Raw genomic sequence first — 4101 nt, 5'->3', positions numbered from 1 at the left:
CATTGTGGCACCAGAACCTCATTGTGGCACCAGAACCACATCATGGCACCAGAACCTCATCGTGGCACCAGAACCACTCAGAACTGATGAAGAAAGTCTGGAAAAACATTTTCAATCTAAATAAGAGGATTGTGAACTTCTGGAGATTTTTCACCAACATGGAGGAACTTCAGTTTTATCTGCAGAGAAAATCCAGATATTTTACAAACAGTGTCAGAAACAGATTCAGTAAAACCAGGCAGAACGGATCCCTGTGGACCAGAACCTGACGGGTTCTGAGTCTCTTCTGGTTGTAATGAGCTTCATGTTCTGGGTTTATAAATATTATTGTGATTTTGATGAATATTTGAACCAAACACCTCAAGTGTCTGAAATCCGTTTGGATCCTCCAGGATTGTTTCTTCTTAAAGCAGAATTTGGTAACGTGGGTCGATTAGGCTCCGCCCCCTCCTCTTCATCAGCAAGCCGGTAACCATGACAACAGTTCCGCCCAGCAGAGCCTCGTTGGCTCCTGGTGGGTCCTGAACTCGTTACCAGGTTCTGCTCCGACCCGTTTAGTCTCAGTGAGATTTATTCTACTTTTCTCATTTAAGGAGAAAATAAAACATGTTTAGGTTCTGAAAACTGACTTATTACATAAAATGTTTCTTTGCTTAATAAAATATTTTTTTGCTTAATGAATTGATTCCACATCAAACATTTTTCTGTCGTCCACAAAATATTAGAAAAGAGAAAAATCCAAATTTCACCAGAATCTGATTTATTTCCACATGAATTTGATTTTGTGCTGATTTGAAGGATATTTGGGTAAAACTTTATTTTACGGGGTTTGAATTAGACGGACATAAACTGTCATAAACATATGAACATAAAGAGTCTTTATGAATGTTTATAACTGTTGTCATGACGTGTCATTCGGTAAATAATGACTTTTAATGCAAAGTTGCTCTAAAAGTTGCATTAAAAGTCTTTACTGAATGACACTTTATGACAACAGTTATAAACATAAAGACTCTTCATGTTCATGTTATATCATGTTTATGACAGTTTATGTTCATGTTATATCATGTTTATGACAGTTTATGTCCGTCTAATTCAAACCCCGTCAAAGTTTTACTGATATTTGGTTTAGAATGAAGTTCATTTTAAAGCCAGTTTTAATCTTTTTGTTCTCAAAAACTCATGAAAACATAATTTAAGACGTGTAAAAAGATTATTTATAAGAAGTGACAATAAAACTACAAAGTTATAAAAAGTTATTAAAATATTTGGCTGTAAATCTACAACAGGTTAATAAAATCATTTTATTTTGATTAACTTCTGTTGCTAATTTTTTACTCTCTGGGATCCAAAGTTCAACTTCAGTTTATTTAAAAACAAGTTTCCCTCTGGTGCGATGAGAAAAATAATTAAAATAGAAAAAGACATTAAAACATATTAGCTCTGAATTAAACTGATGGAAATAAATCAAGACGTTTGATGTTGATGCAGTTTGGAGGAGAAACTGCAGTAAAACGGATTTAAACTGAACGTTAATTTGATCACGTTTCTTCTGGCCACATTAATATTATTAACATTAATATTAATGTTATTATTAATAATAATATTAATGTTCCAGAGTCCTGACCTGGAACTGATGATGATGAGGGAGATGAAGGTTGGAGATAAAGGAAACGTTCCCCAAAAAGAAACCTGAGCAGCAGCTCAGCTGTCAGATCTGCAAATATTCCTCCAATAAATATTGATAACATTTAAAGGTGAATCAGTAACTTGTTGCTGGATCATGATGGCGGTCAGAACCGGAGCAGAATGACGTCATCTGATGGCGGTCAGAACCGGAGCATGATGACGTCATCTGATGGCGGTCAGAACCGGAGCAGGATGACGTCATCCGTCCTGTGGGGTGCCGGTTGGTTAAGTCTCCAACATGCAGACATCTCTCCTCACTTTATCAATCAGGACACAAACTTTGAGCTCAGACTGGAGGCGTTGCCATGGCAACGCCGATCATCAGGTTTCTGGATGAGATCATTTCCAGATTTTCTCTCTGATCGGGTCGGAACCCGAGCCCTGAAAGTTTTCATTCAGAACCGACTGGACTTTATGTGAACCACAAACCAGAAACCAAACGGATTTCAGCGCCAAGCAGCTGCGGTGCGGATAATGCGCTCCATGTGCGGGTCGACGACCCGCTGACGATCCGAACAGTTCGATTAAAAACACACTGGAAACTTGAGACAGAACCGAACCGACGTGGTTCAGGTTCTGCTGAGGAGCCGAGAGGCTCAGCGGGTCTGGGTGGTTCGGTACTGGTTCGGTTCTGATGGTCCTGGTTCGGTTCTGATGGTCCTGGTTCGGTTCTGATGGTCCTGGTTCGGTTCTGATGGTCCTGGTTCGGTTCTGATGGTCCTGGTTCGGTTCTTCTCCAGTTTTTCTGTTTCTGCTACGCCCTGCTTTTGTTTTGTTTCTCTTCTGTTTGTTATTAATTTTCTGTTTTGGAGATAAAAAGTTAAAGTTCATTAATATTCATGAGTCTCATTTGCATAAAGCCGGAGGAGATTATTAGAACTGGGCCGGTTCTTCAGAACCGGGCCGGGTTATTCTGAAGCCTTTCAGCCGTTTGATGCTTTTATTCTGGCGGTCCGTCTGTTGGGTTCGTGGTTTGATTCCGTTGCCATGGCAACAGGAAACCTGTTCTGGATCTGGGCCTCAGGATCCGGATCCAACACCCGAGCAGCTCGTCACGCTGGTTCTGCTCGGTCCGGATCCAACTGGTGAGCCCAGGAGATACAAACCCGACCAGAACCAGAACTGAAGATCAGATCAGAAATAATCTGCAGTTTTTGGAAACATCAGGTTAAAAGACTCAAAATGATAAAAATCATCATTTTATTGATATTCTCGTTCTGATTGTTGCAGCTCAGAATATGAATCATCCTAAAAACTGCAGTTAGAATAAAACTGATGAACTTTTTACTTTTTATTACATCACAAAAAGCAACAAAATGTTAAATTTTTATATCAAACTTTGTTCATATTAAGTTAATTTTTCTTCAGACCAACAGATGAAATCAGTTTTAAACTAAATGAATCAAACTGAACATGAATCGTTCTGCTTGTTACTTTAGTTACTTTTATTATCCAGAACCTTTCAGGTCAAAGTTCATCATAAAAGCATCAAATAAACATTTTCATTGTTCAGTTTGTTGCTTCTGGGTTTGTTTTGTCTACAACAGTAAAATAATTTCAGATTCTTGTTTCTGTCCCTCCAAGCTGCTTGGAGACTTTGACTAGGCCACTGCAGCACCTGATTCTCCATCTTCAGTCGTGTTGTTGTAGATCTGCTGCTGTGTTTGGTTCTGGTTCTGACCCAGTTTGTACCCAGTTCAGCTGCTGGATTCATGGACTGGTTTGGGCTTCAGAGGAAATCCAGAACCCAGTTCATCTGTTCTGGTCCCAGTAGAACCCAGTAAGTCGTTCTGGTCCCAGTAGAGTGGAAACATTCCTGCAGCTCTGGTTCTGATTCTGTTTTCCTCTCTGGGTCGAACTGAACCATCTGGTTCCGCTTTGCTCTGATGTTCCCAGTGAAGCTCCGCCCCCTTTTCACTGGTCGTAAACCAGTTGGACTCTGCGGCCCAGTAACCGAGTCCAGCTCCTCCTCTCTGCTGACAGGAGAGCAGCTCGTTTCCCACCCAGCTGGTTCTGATAAACGCCGTCGACCCGCCGGACCGGAACCCGTCCTGCAGACGGACCGGCTGCCGTCCACGATGCTCACATCGTTTATCCTCCACTCAGATTTAAATCCTTCAGTTTCTGCAAACAGAAACATCCAGGAGTTCAGTTCTGGTTCCGACCCGGTCTTGTGTGAAAATCTGTTCCCCCTGTGTTCGGAGCGCGCATTGCAGCCAGAGAAGTGGATCCGGCGGATCTGACCATATTCACGGCGCTTCTGATCAGTTTTTTGGTACAAACTACTCATATAATCATGTCAATGTATTAACTTTCAGTTTAATCGGCAGCTATTAAAATAAAAATACATACATAAATAAACGAGGTCTTGTGTGGAGGTCTTTTTACGCTGTTTTGTGTTATTTTAAACGC

This window comes from Poecilia reticulata, linkage group LG20 (genome assembly GCF_000633615.1).
Source record: "Poecilia reticulata strain Guanapo linkage group LG20, Guppy_female_1.0+MT, whole genome shotgun sequence".
Taxonomy (NCBI): domain Eukaryota; kingdom Metazoa; phylum Chordata; class Actinopteri; order Cyprinodontiformes; family Poeciliidae; genus Poecilia; species Poecilia reticulata.
Note: the sequence above shows the minus strand (reverse complement) of the source record.